The 14,827-nt window shown below is 38.9% G+C and overlaps 1 long non-coding RNA gene across 2 annotated transcripts in view; it reads right to left on the minus strand.

Annotated features, from left to right (window-relative positions):
- LOC129435009 (uncharacterized) overlaps positions 1-14,827 on the minus strand; it is a 65,370-nt gene that overhangs the window by 376 nt on the left and 50,167 nt on the right. For both annotated transcript variants that reach the window (XR_012373026.1, XR_012373025.1), the window contains 2 exons: positions 3,790-3,838; positions 1-2,245 (listed from right to left, as the gene is read on the minus strand). The exon at positions 1-2,245 is cut by the window's left edge and continues 376 nt beyond it. This is a non-coding gene — a long non-coding RNA (uncharacterized lncRNA). The remainder of the gene's footprint in view (positions 2,246-3,789; positions 3,839-14,827) is intronic.

Consider the following 14,827-nt stretch of genomic DNA (forward strand, 5'->3'; position numbering starts at 1 on the left):
GCGCAAATCGCTTGGCTGCGCTGAACCCAGCGGCGAGCGCAGCGCATACCGCATCCTATGTGAAAGCCGCATTACTTTTCCTAAAGTATCAGTCCAATTTCCTCGTCCACCACCCTCCCTATCAAATTTTATACCTAGAATTTTAATATAATTTTCCCTTAGAGTTACGTCCAGTCCTTCCACATCTATGTCGCGCCACTGTCCGAAGAGCTGGGCCTCTGACTTGTCTCTGTTTAATTTAGAGCCTGAGGCCCGTCCATAATAATCTGTTAGTTCCAAAGCTCTCCGGACAGATAAAAAGTCAGTCGTTAAAATTGTCACATCGTCCATGTATAAAACACATTTTGCTGTCAAACCTCCTGGAAGTTTGAGTCCTTCGATCCGTTGGTCCCTTCTCAAGAGCTGTGCCAGTGGCTCAATGCATGCCACATACAAGAGCGGGGATAATGGGCAACCTTGACAGACGCCGCTGTGTATATTAACAGCTTTTGTTAAATGCCCGTTTACGAGAATTTTGCTGGTTATATCATTATACAGCAATCCCACCCATGCTAAAAACCTCCCTGGGAACCCCATTTTCTCCAATACTGGTGCGAGACCCGATCAAAAGCTTTTTCAAAATCTAAATTTAGCACTATGAGGCCAATGTTTCTGTCCCCCGCAAAACAGATGGCATCCCGGATCATTATCAGACTGTCCGTGATCCTCTTCCCGGGCACAGCGCACGCTTGATCCGGATGGATCACGTCCTTTAAAAACACGGACATACGTGTTGCTAATAGCTTGCTAAAAAGTTTGCGATCCAAATTTAAAAGGCTGATTGGTCTGCACGTTTTTAAGTCTGTCTTGTCTCGTTTTTTATGTAAAAGCGAAACAATGCCTAGTCTAAAACTGTCAGGGAGTTTGTCCAGTCTGTCAAAGTCCTTAAAAACCATTAAAAGTTCTGGTGCTAAAATGTCCCAAAATTTTGAGTAAAATTCCACGGGAAGGCCGTCACTTCCCGGCGACTTACCTGTTTTAAAATCCTTCATACATTTTGTAAGCTCTAAAAGAGTAAAATCTTGGGTTAAAATAGCACACTCATTTTCAATTTTCATTTCTAAATTTCCCAAAATGTTTTCTATGGCTTCCTTTCTTACCTTTTTTTTGTTGTATAAATCTCCATTAAACATTTCTACTACTTCTAATATTTTTTCTGTATTTCTGGCTTCCTTCTCCCCATTTTTTATTTGGCTATTACTCCTTTGTTTGTTAAAATCCTCTTAAAAAAATATCTTGTGCATTTTTCGCCTTCTTTCAGATCTTTTTCCTTGCTTCTTAAAATCAACCCTTTGCTTCTTTGTCTTTCTAAATCAGCCATTTCTTTTTTAACCTCATTTAGTTCTTCATTAAAGTCAAACCCTTCATTTACAAACTTAAAATACCTTTGTAATCTTTTTTGCAGTTCCGACATGCATCTTTTTTCTTTGTTCTTTTTTTCAATCCCTTTCTTTCTAAAAAACAGTCTCGTCCTGTGTTTCACCACCTCCCACCACTGTGCACGTGAATCGAAAAAGTCCTGGAGAGTCTGCCATTGACTGAATTGCTCCCTGTAGTCACTAATTATCTCCTCATCCTGCAAAAGGGAGCAATTCAGTTTCCAGAGCCCTTGCCCTATCATCAATTTTGTGGCAAAAGAAATGGTGCAAGACAGCATAACGTGATCGGAAAAAAAAACAAGGGTGTTAATATAGCATCAGTCGGTGGGCCATCGCGTACGAAAATGTAGTCAATACGAGAGGCATTGGTGCCATCACCACTGAACCAGGTGTAGCCCACCTCTCTTGGATGCAAAGTCTTAAAACAGTCAGTTAATTTAAAATCCTTAACTAAACTTTGCAATAAAACTGATGTCTTGTCAAACCTAAAATCTGCCCCTGCCCTCTTCCTATCATTCTTGGCTAAAACACAGTTAAAATCTCCCCCTACCACTAATGGTACCCTGCCCAGCATGTGGGACTGCAGTTCCTCTAAAAGATCATACCTATCGTTTTTACCTGTAAACCCGTACACATTTAAAAGATTAAAATCCCTATCTAAAAAAGTCATATTTGCTAAAATAGTTCGCCCATCTCTTACCACCGTGCTCCCCTAAACCAGAATGTGAGGGTTGTTTATTAAAATCGCCACTCCATCGTTTTTGTTGAAATTTGACCCGCTCCACATGGAGGGTCCTGGCGTCCAAAGCTCCTCCCACTTCCTGTAACTAGATAAAAAAGGTAAAGCACACTCTTGTAGCAAGAAAATATCTGACTTTTGAGATTTTAAAAAGGATAAAATAGTATGTGCTCTGACTGTGGACCTCACACTTCTTGCATTAATTGTTGAAATTGTGAGGGCCGTAATCAATAAATTAGGTAAAAAATGTATGAGCTTAAAAAGGAACTAAAACTTTTTATTTAAAGGACTACAAAGTTCATTTAAATCAAAGAATCTCTTGTGACGCCTGCTCCTCTTTAATAGTGATAATATTAGGTTCAGGAGGGTGGGTGCCCACAATCTCTTGCGGCTCCTTTGGCGATGATGTTCTTAGCTGTATTTGCAGAAATGACACCTCATTCGGGGAGGCTGAGGGCCACACCCTGTCTCCCTCCTCAGTACTTAAGCTGGTGGACCTCAACTTTTTCTCCCCTGTTTGACACAGAGGAGACCCTGCAGGTCTTTTCTGCAACTGAGCATTAGGTAACCAATCTAGAGTTGTTCCGCCTATACTATTTGAATCGTTTTGCTCGTTTTCTAGATCGGGTACCGTTTCCAAAGAGGAGGGGGTCGATTCATCTGACTCCTCCTCCGATTCACTTTCCTTGTCCGCTTCCATACTCACATTTTGCTGTTCTTGTTGGGGGGGGCGGAGTCTCCTCCTCCCGACCGTTACTAATTTCTGACTCTGCCCCTTGGCCCGTCCCTTCCGCTCCATCTCGGCCAGTCCCTGGGCTTGGTTGGGTATTTGAAATTCCCTCCAAAACCTCAGGGACCGCCTCTGTTGGGTTTCTCGCTGCCGTTTTGGCCTTTAATATGTTGGCGAAGGATTTAGGGCAGTCTCTGTAGAGATGGTTGGATTCACCACAAAGATTGCACTTTCTGCCATTGGTACATTCCTCATAAATGTGCCCCATTTCTTTACACTTGCCGCATACTGTTTCCTGACATGCCTCTACGAGGTGCCCAAACTGGCCGCATTTCTGACACAGTTTGGGCATCCCCTGATAATGAATGTAGCCTCTGTTTTCTCCCAGCACAATCATAGAAGGAATCTGACTTAAGCCCTGGAAGCCGCGTGGATCCTCCCATTGTTTAATGGGAACTCTCCACATTCGAACAATTACCACTTTAAGGGAATTGTCCAACAGTTTTTCGACTGTGAACATGGAGAGACTGGCTTTCACCGCTTCCACACGAGACCAGAAAAAGAAAACATTTAGCAGCGCAGCGCTTTTAAAACTCAAATCGAAACCACGGTTCTAGGGGAGAGCCAATAAACAATTTACATCCGTTGCCAAAAAACCTAGAACTTTTTGCACGAGAAAAATCCAGTCTGGACATCGCCATTAATGTTCCATCGTTATTTTTTTAAAATAAAAAACGCACGCTGTGGTGCCCGAGCAGCCGACATGGTAGAGGCACCGACAGCCTCTTAAAATACGTAAAACAGCCAATAAATATCTAAACGAACGAATAAATAAATAACTAAACTTTAAAAAGACGATAAATAGTAAAACAGCAGAATAAATAAATAAAACGGCACTTTACCTGTGAAAGCTGGTGTTTTATTCTCCTTCCAGGCGAGCTGTAAATAAACCTGAAGAAAGAAAAGAAAAAACCACAAGTAGTTCTATGGTAATGAAATTTTGAGTGTTTCATCTTACAGATTAGTATAAATGTTTTATATGGTATGCTTTTAATGTGTTACATGGTTAAGGTCTACATGAATTAAGTTTTAAGTTGTCTCTCTGTGCTTGCATATGAATGTGTTATTCCATAGCTGGGCCTAGAGGAGATAAGGGTGTCCATGGTAAGGATAGCAAATAGTTGTATGATGTGTTAGAGAACAAAGACACTGAGTTTTACCACCCATGGGAGGATTTATGTACCAGCTTGGAATGTTGTTTCAAGCTGTCTGACACAATTCTTTAATAAAATACTTTGAAGAGAATTTTGCATCTCAACCGTCTCTGATTCTCCTGAAAAAATCCACGACATTATTGGCGCTGCGAGCAGGGTTACAAGAGAGAACATTGGACAACCGAGTGGGATCGTTCAGAGGCCATTCACGGTCGGGGGAGATGTTCTCCAACCTGAGTCGATTGTTTTGTCTTTGTGTGTGTTAAACTGCTAAGGCTGGCCAGCCGCTTGCTTCTTAAATTAAGGTAAGCAAAGCGTTATAGCATTTTTTCACCTGCATTGATGAGATTTTTGACTCTGTTTGGAAAACACAGACAGCCCGGCGTTTTCATTTGAATTCTCTCTGTAACTCATAAACTAACTAGTATTGCGATTAATGAGAAGGGACTTGTGGATGATATTACAAGATAAATTATCTCTAATAGGGAAACCTGGTCTTCTGAGTAGGTGTACTCTTATCTGAGGGTCAAGAGGACCCAGCTGTGAAACAGTTGATGGAAATTAATATTAACATAGCCAAGAGGGCGTTGACTGTTAATAGCCAAGAGCCAAGGCATTTAATTATACTAAATTTAGCTGATTTTATGGACTCAAACTAAAACATTAATTTTGAAACTAAATTTTGTAAAGCCAGTGGGCTGATTTAAATAGATTATCTGAGATGAGTATGGATATATCTTTTTAAAGAAAAGAAAACCAGTGGGTTTGATTGTTAGTTGTTTTTTGATGTAACTGGTTAAGTTATGAAACAAAAGTGAGATAAGAGAGAGATTTTTGTTGAGGGAGAACCAGTGGGTTGCTTAAATGAGTATTTGAGAGTAATTTATCGATGAACTTTGATACTATAAATTGCTCTATGAAACAAATATGAAGAGTTTGCATAGTTTGTGTACCAAGGTGCTTAGAATGTGCAAACGAGGGTGAGCGAGAGAGACTAGAGTGAGGGAAAAACCAGTGGGTTGCTTGAGTGAGTGTTTAAGAGTGCCTCTATCGATGAACTATGATACTATAGAGAGCTCACTGATATGGACACAGTGTTCAAGGGTGCTTTATCGATGAACTGTGATACTATAAAGTATTCTTTGAGTTGAACACAGTGTTTAAGGGTAATTTATCAATGAACTTTGATACTATAAATTTCTCTGTGAAACAAATATGAAGAGTTTGCATAGTTTGTGTTCCCAGGAGCTTAGAATGTGCAAACGAGGGTTAGCGAGAGAGACTAGAGTGAGGGAAAAACCAGTGGGGTTGCTTGAGTGAGTGTTTATGAGTGCCTCTATCGATGAACTATGATACTATACTGCCCTCCAAAGGCAGAGTGCAGTATCTACGCAAACACTGAAACTGAGAAAAATGGCTTTAAAGTTTTTACACTAGCCAGCCAAACATGTTGTGGGTAGATTAGTGGTAATGCATTCATGTAATGCCTTGTTAGGAAGAAATTTTTATAGAAAAAAAAAACATGACCACCGATGTGACCCTTGACTCTCAAAATGCAGATACTGCACTCTGCCTTTGGATGACCTTTAACAACTAAAGCACTATTGCAATAGCAGAGTGCAGTATCTACGAACTAAATGTGTTCACTCAACTTTTTCTCATGCTTCTTAATACATTTTGATTGTTTTTAATAACTGTAAGTGTTTTATTGATGTTTGCATGTTGTGAATGCTAAAAATGCTCCTTTTACCACAAAGAGTATTTTACTCATTTTATTAATTTTTATTTATTAATTTACATTATACGAGGTTTGCTTTAAAAACAGTAGTTAAAAATTAACACAAGTTAAAAATAGAAGAACATGTTTGTCCCAAAGACATTATTGTAAATGTATGCCCATTTTAGTTCATTTTCATGTTGTCTCAAAGTAGCACATTTATGTAAACTTAGATATTCTTAAGATTATAGCTTAAGAAGTACTAAACAAAATGTTTTAATATTAAGTAGCCTACAAAATTAGTTCGTGGAAAAAGAGCACTTATTATGGAAGTGTACTTTTTCACCTAGCGTGCTTTCTGCCGGCCCCGGTTGCGCTCGTCAGGTTGACTGGGCGCCGTTAACTTTGCCTAACAATATAACTTTACCAGACTCTTATCAAACAAAGGAGTAACCCGTCAATACAATTGGATTAGCTGCCTAAAAAGTGGAGAGATGTTCGAATCAACAAACACCAATGCGACTGAATCGGATTATATCATTATTGTCGGAGGATATTGCCTTCAGTGGACGAGCACAGGTAGGTCAAAACTTGCTAGCAGCTGGCTAGTTAACTACTTATAAAGCTGTAATTTGCCTATGTATGAGTTATTATCTTGCTATCTTCCTTACCCGTATTTGCTTATTTGCGTTTTAACGCGAATTCAACCATCATTTGAACGCGGCATTGTGCCATGGTTGGTTTGTTGTGTTACGATCGGGGAAAACCGCAGTATCTGCGGTGTCAAAGCCGGGGAAACAAAGCCAGAACGCAGTAACGTCACTTACTGCGGTTTGCCTTGGTATTAGCATGGATTTTGTAGTTACTGCAATTTTGACACCCTCATTTCTCTGAAACGGGACAAAATTTAACCAGGAGACTTTGTCATAAGACAGAACAGATGTCATAAAGCTCGTTTCAAGCCTTAACTCAATTTTGACCAAATGTGTAGTTACTGCCCTTTCGCTTTGGACGGCAGTATAGAGAGCTCACTGATATGGACACAGTGTTCAAGGGTGCTTTATCGATGAACTATGATACTATAAGTTACTCTATCAAATAAATTCGGGAGAGACAAGGGAAAAGCTTCTGTCCAACTTAAAGTTAAGAAAGTGTTTATTAATTGTTGCATGGTAAGGACTTACCATAAGTGAATTGTTTTAAAAACGTCCCAAAAAAAGGATTTCTGCATCTTATTCAACTCATATGAAAATTTTGATTTTGAAAGTTAGGGGTAAGAGTTATCCTGTGTGAAAAATATTGTACGTGATTGAATTTTAGTTGTTACTGAAAACATTGAATTTTGGTGGAACCTGAAATCTTTATCTAATATTGAAAAGTAATTATTGAGTGTATTTGATTTAACAAAAGAAAAGTTAACAGAAGGAAGTTTAATAATTAAAACAGAAGACTCTGAGATCAATACAGTTACGTCTACATTTAAAATAGCCCAATTAATCAGATGGATCTTTTTGTTAGTTTTAGTTGACCTGAGATAAGAAGTTTTTCAGTTGTAAAATGTATGTGTCAAAGAAAATTGTGGGATATAAAGAACTGAGCATTGTAAGTGCTACGTATAAATTTGAATCAAATCTTAAAAGTGGTTGTGTGACATATAAAGTGACTGGTGAAAAGGAGATCATTTTACATACTTGTGTGGGACCCTTTGTGATTTATTTCAGTCGCCTGACTGGAACATTTTATAGTGCAGAGAAGTGCATTGATTTATTGGTAAATAAATAAAGTAAACAATCATTCAGTGTAACATGGAAGCAGCAACAAAAGAATTAGAGCGTGCTATCACTGTGGCCCCAGTGGAATGGTGTAACTTACAAGACAAAGGCTTTGATGGTAAAGCATTGGCTAAGTGGTGTAATGATCTAAAATGGTATACCAGAAGTAACAAATATAAGAAAGGAGAGCAGCCTCCCTTTCACTGGCCAGAACAGAGAACATGGAATAAAGAAAAAACAAAGAGTATGAAAATTTGGATGACTAATTACATAGCTAATCAGGAGTTGAAAGCAAAGAAGGATGGAAAGAAAGAAAAGAGGAAAGCTTTGTTAGATGGAATGTAATTGTGGGAAAAAGCTAGAGGTTGCTGGAGTAAGGAAGCTGAAAGAGTGATGGCTGATAGAGAAGAGGTCAGAGCTCAAGAGCTGGCAAAGCAAAACGAAAGAATAGAAAAGACAAGATTGCTAGAACAGCCATTAGACACTGCAAACCAATTACCTGTGATAACTACAACAGTTAAGCCACCGCCCTATGCACTGCCCACTGCCCAGGCCTCCCTCAAGCCATGCCCTCCCTCTACCACGCACACAAACACCCCTCCCTTCACCACTCTCTCTGAAAGTCACCCTCCCTTCACTGCTCTCACTCCAGCCCCAACCACCCCTGTTGCTTCACCAAATGCTAGCACACTGTATCCAGTTATTAAAGGAACTATGCAGCTTAAAGGGGAATTAGAAGTTGAGGGAAATTTGGAACTGTATGATGTTTTTATTTATAAAGTGCAAAGTGCAAGTGATATTCACTTGCACTTTGCACTTTATATATAAAAACTATGTTTTTGTAGACTTTTTGTAGACTTATTGTCACAAGTGGATGTGCGGTTAGCCACTCTCTTTACCCAAGAGACTTTGAAACCAGACTTTTCAGAAAGGAACTGCTGGATGCACTGCCAGTGTCTGTGCAAAACAAAATGAGTGACACCCCAGGGCTAGATGCAATGCCACACAGCCAGTGGGTGGAGACCCTGAAACACCATGCTTCCAAACACCAGAAACACGAAAGAGAGTTAGAGCAACAAGCTAAAGAGACTGAACGAAAGCTGGCTCAATTTAGTCTGGAGGAAAAGAAAATAGACAACGATATCAGTAAGGACCCCAGGGGAACCTATGTAGTGGGATGGGCAGGGTCATGAGAGTAAGCGAGCCACTCTCAGGGCAAAATGGTTGCAACACACCCTCCTACTGTAACTGAACAGGTAGCAGATCTGCAAAAACAAGCTGCGGATCAAACCCAAAATCAGAACCCATGGCAGCATCCCCAGGGCACAGCCCCGTCTCAACCAGTAGTTGTTAATGTAATAGCACCTAGTGGACAGAGTAGAGGAATTAATTTTTGAAGATGGCAAAGGGGCAGAAGAAGGGGATATTTTCAGAACAGGACATCCGCTGATATGGGTCCATATTTCGGGCAAAACAATGTTTGCTGGGGATGTGGGGATAATACTCATGATAGGCGTGGCTGTCCAACAAACCCATGGAAGCAATAGGGGTGTTTGGAGGGTCCCATTAACCAACAGGTAGCATTATCGAAAATGATTGGGAAGAACCTAAATTAACATGCATAATTAATTGAGTGAAAATTGAATGTTTAATTGACACAATAGGATTCTCTGGAAAACCTATGGAAATGTGTCTGTCAGAACCAATTATGGTTCAAATAGAAGGAAAAGATTTGCGCTTCCCAAGGTATTACAGTCAGATAATGGACCAGGATTTCAGGCCAACCTGTTGAGAAAAGCACTTGCTAGTGTAGGAATAACCCAAAAATTTGGATCAGTGTATCATCCACAGTCTCAAGGGGTGGTTGAGAGTTGTAACGATTTACTTAAATCAAAAATATGCAAGATCTGTGCACAGACTTAACTAAATTGGCCATAAGATCTAATACTAACAGGGCAACGCGTTTATCCCCTCATGAAATGGTAACTGGGAGACCAATGTTCAAAGCTAACCAAAATGAAATTAATTTGGAGCATGAGGAGGATCTAAAAAAATAATTGAATATTAATGAATATAATATATGAATATATTAATGAATATTAATGAATATATTGCTGAACTAATGAGAAACCATAAAGCTATTTTACAGATTGAAAGCAGGCACAAAGAGACACCTGGTGACGAGACTGCAACACCTTTTGCTGTAGAAACCGGAGTGTACATCAAAGTTTACTAGCGAAAGTAGGATGAACCCAGACGAGAAGGCTCGTATGAGGTCACAGAAGCTAGCCCAATTGCTGTTAAGGTAGTGATGTGATGAACCATAGAAACTGGATTTGGAGATCACAATGAATGGGTAATGTATGATTATAGCATTTAAGGATATGGAGGATGAAGATTGCATGAATGTTGTTTATTTGTTTCTAATAATGAAAATGTTGTTCCCACCAAGTACAGGCTTATAAGAGTAATTATACATGTTTTAAAAGAACCTTTGGAAATGAAGATGTTAAACATTTTACAGATGGGTGGTGCCAAAGAGAAATTGGTGTTACAAATGATAAAGAGGGATACAAGGCAAACTGGTTTATAGGCCAGAACACAGAAAGGGCAGACGTATCGTGGATGTGTGTTGACATGAAATTAAGGCCAAATTTGAGAGTAAATTAGAAAGGAAACCTGTACCCTTGTACAATTAATAATGTCATTTGAAATGTTTTCATTACCTGATTTTGGGAGCCTACATGATAAAATAAGTGGTAAGAGTATTAACAGGGAGAAAAGAAATCTGCCTGGTGGATCTTATAATATTAGAGTGTATATAGATGCCATAGGGGTTCCAAGGGGGGTGCCAGATGAATACAAAGCAAGAAATCAAATTGCTGCAGGTTTTGAGTCAATCATTTTCTGGTGGTCAATCCTCAATAAAATGTGGATTGGATAAATTAATTGTATCACTTTAAGGGGATAACTGCACAATTGGGACTAACGTTACTGATGGCACAACAAAACAGGCTGGCATTAGATATGTGGTTGGCTGAAAAGGGGGTGTTTTAAAAAATTATAGATGATGGATGCTGAAAATGTATTTTTGATAATACTGCCCCTGATGGGAGCATTATCAGGGCATTAGAAGGTTTGACCGCCTTGTCAAATGAATTGGCTGAGAACTCTGGGATAGATGATCCATTTACAAAAATTATTGAAAATGGTTTGGGAAGTGCAGTACACTGATAACTTCTTTACTGATGTCAGCTGCTGTAGCTGTTGCTATCATTGAATTGTGTGATTGTTGTTGCATACCATGTATCAGGGGTTTGATTGAGAAAACTATAGACAAAAAAAAATGGGTAAGATAATGTACCAACGGGTACAAATGAATGAGGACGACGAGGGAGATAAATTTGAGGACAACATCCATGTGTGATGGGGAACCAACGAGGCTCTAGTACCCTCCTCCCTCACACGGCCCTCTACGCGTGCAAAGCGCATTGGTTGAAGACCGTCGAAAGCTGGAAGATGCACCCTAAACGTATACATATAGAATTCATGTTTCTTAGAAAGACTCTGTGTGGACTGCCCACCAGAGCAAAACACTCTCATGTGAGAATCATTATGTTACTGGTAATGTTAAACTGGACATAGGGTGTCACCTATACACTAATGCATTTATTATTTTTTATTAACATTTATCATTTTTTGTACTTGTTATCATTTATTAATAAGGTATTATATTTTGCATTTATTATTTTCATTACAAGTTATAATCTTTTATCAGTAATGCAAGTTGCAAACCTAGTGTGTAAAATAGGGAAAGGGATGGTTTTAAGCATCACTGTCCACGGTGTGATGACAGTGTAACAAGCCTGGTAAGTGACTGATGGTCCAGGAATCTCCTGGGGGTGGAGGTAAAACATCCACCTAGCACGGCTTACCAGAAAGTGAAAAGAATTTTTTGAAAAGATGATATGCTTGCTTTTGATCTAAAATTGAATGTTATGTTATATTTTTCATGTTGTTTATCATTACTCTTTTTTACAGGTTTTTAATTATCACTTAAAGGATGACCCATGTGAAATGAATGTTGAAATTAGAAAAGTGACTGAGGGTCTGGCCCGAACTGTCAGGGGTATTTTATTCTTTTATATGTTTTCTTTCTTTAAAGTACCTAGCCCGGCTTCTCTGGTATCAGCAGTCGTATTTGCAGGGTGGTTATCGAAAATGTTTAGTTTCCCAAGGGGGGATATATGGTAGAGAAATTTTGAGTGTTTCATCTTACAGATTAGTATAAATATTTTATATGGTATGCTTTTAATGTGTTTCATGGTTAAGGTCTACATGAATTAAGTTTTAAGTTGTCTCTCTGTGCTTGCATATGAATGTGTTATTCCATAGCTGGGCCTGGAGGAGATAAGGGTGTCCATGGTAAGGATAGCAAATAGTTGTATGATGTGTTAGAGAACAAAGACAAGAGTTTTACCACCCATGGGAGGATTTATGTACCAGCTTGGAATGTTATAGAGATAAAGCCACAGCATCACCAAGTTGTCATGAGTTATGAGAAGGAGCTAAGGGGCCTGAAGGTAGGAGTCTGCTGGGCATTGGGACAGTACAGAGTGAAAGAAAGGCAGGGCTACTTGACCACTATTGGACCACTATATAATATACTGAAAAACTCAGAACGGGGTCATTGTCATTATCATTTTACCAGGTGTACACCCAGGGTGCGATTTGTGAAAAAAACAGAGGGGGGGATGTTTTCATAGGCGTCGATTTCGGCGACGGTGGGTACCCACCACATTTCGTCATAAGTCATTTTGTACCCACCACTAGTTTTAACTTTTTTGACTGTTTTCAGTGGTTATGAAGAGCAATATGAGAAATTTGGTAATCATTGGCCGACCTAACAAAATTCCATTATAATATTATTATTTTTAATATATATTTCTAATTACAATATTTCTAATATTCAGAAATGCGCCCTCCACTCACGAGCTCTGATCGGAACAAACCCGAACCTCACTGTCTGCTGAACTTGCGCAGAAACATAAAAATATAACCAGCTTTTCAAAATGGTTTTAAAACTAAACATTTATACTATTTTAGCACAAATTATGAGCTTATTGAAGATTTTTTATAATTCTTGACATAATGCGTCTCTGTCCACAACACATTTCAAAACATTTTAATTCATAAAAATAAATCATGAGAACATGAACTCAGTCCTGCATTTGCAGGAATTGTAAAATCTTTTTTCTTATTAACTCATGAAGCAGCCTAACGCAATATTTTTACTCTAATAGCTTATATGGCACAACGTAGTGTCAACTTAAACATAAATATGAACAATGTATTGATTGCAAAGTTAAACCATTACAGTAGAAACAGTTTTAATGCTGCTTTTAAAGTAATAACATTAACTTTACACCGCGATGCTGAGCTTCAGTGAAATGATAGAAAAGTCAGATGCATTATGTGTTAGTCACTTAACTTAGCCTCATTTGCGCAAACTGGACGCGCCCGCGCCTCGCTAAACGCCTCATCGGATTTATCATGTGTAACTTCAGCCATTCTCAGTGGTGTGACTGGGACACTAACTCCGCTTGTCATCATAAACAGATAATCAGAGTGTGATGTTTATTCCCGCTTTATTAATATGCGGCTGAATATGCTGCATTTCATCATTTCGACACACAGCTCCATAACCATCTCGCAAGTGTTGATAGGCTATTACTCGTGAGGTGTAACCAGGTCTGTAACCAATCAGATAGCGCCGCGGGCGGGACATTGAGCAAGTCTGCAGAGTAGTGAATACAGAGAGGCTGCGCGGCAGCTATATCAGAGCTAGCCAAAGTAGTGCATTTTAAAACAATAAAACCACTGATAGGCAATAATCTGTTTTGCAAACAGAGAAGGCGATCACAGTCCCGTCCCGTTGATCTTAGCCAAAAGGCCGAGAAACATTTTCTTCCTGTTTTACAACCTCATCTGCACCATGCATTTATCAGACACAGATATTACCTGACACTCTGCTGTCATCATCTTTGATCAGTTTTTTACCATGGCTTTTATTGCTTTGTAGGATATGAAAATAAAGACGTCTGCACACTTAGATCCTTAGCAGTAGGTTTTAATAACCAAGCTTTCGGTCAAAAGACCATCTTCAGGGTATACAAACAACAAATGTGGCACATCTCTTAACCATGTTCAGACACATCAAGACAATCAACAATGATTGCCGCACCTGTGAAAGTCATGTGGGAGAGTTGTAGTTCAGTATTGGGAGTTGTAGTTTTTACTTCTGTAATCAACACCACAATCTCCCCATAGTGAAAAAGACATCAATTCACAAAAGAAATGTAAAGAAAGAAACATACAGAAAAATATAAGAATACATACATACTCAATAAGTACAAGAAAACTGCACAAACATCAGTAACACACTTCATAAATTGCAGTATTCAAGACTCAAACTGGTTTTATATACAACTTCAACTATAACATAACACTCATATCAAAATCCACATTTAAACCTTTGGGATGTAAAGTGTCCAGCGTATGAATCCAGTACAATTCCCTTTGACATAACACTTTATCAATGTTGCCACCTCTAGGTAATTTAATCTGTTCAATTCCCTGGAAACGTAAAGAAGAAACTGCATGAGCATACTCAGTGAAATGGCAGGCCACAGGGTAATTAGGATCAGCACGTCTGATAGAACTTTTATGTTCACTAATTCTCTGTTTTAAACACCGCGTGGACTTTCCCACGTATACCATGTCACAAGGGCATTTCAAAATGTAAATAACATTTTTAGTTTTACATGTGATGAAGCCCTTAACTCCATAACTCTTGCCGGATCTAGGGTGTTTAAAATTACAGGTCTTATGTGTATTATTGCATTGAGCACAATTACCACATGGATAGTTCCCATCTCTAAGAGGTGCTAAAAGTGTTTGGGAAGGAACTGATCTCATACATGCTCTAACCAGCTTGTTACGGAGGTTAGGGCCACGTCTAGATACAAATAGAGGTGGATCCTTAAACTTGTCTTGAAGAGAATCATCATCAGCTATAAGGTGCCAGTACTTCATAATAGTGTTTTTAATGATAAAAGATCTAGGGGTATAAGTTGTAATGCAAGACACAGAGAATTTTTTTTCCTTTTTAACACTCTTCTTTAGAAGTTGTGAACGTGGTGTAAGGAGGGCAATATTATAAGCCTCATCAATACTC

This window comes from Misgurnus anguillicaudatus, chromosome 13 (assembly GCF_027580225.2).
Source record: "Misgurnus anguillicaudatus chromosome 13, ASM2758022v2, whole genome shotgun sequence".
In the NCBI taxonomy this organism is placed as follows: domain Eukaryota; kingdom Metazoa; phylum Chordata; class Actinopteri; order Cypriniformes; family Cobitidae; genus Misgurnus; species Misgurnus anguillicaudatus.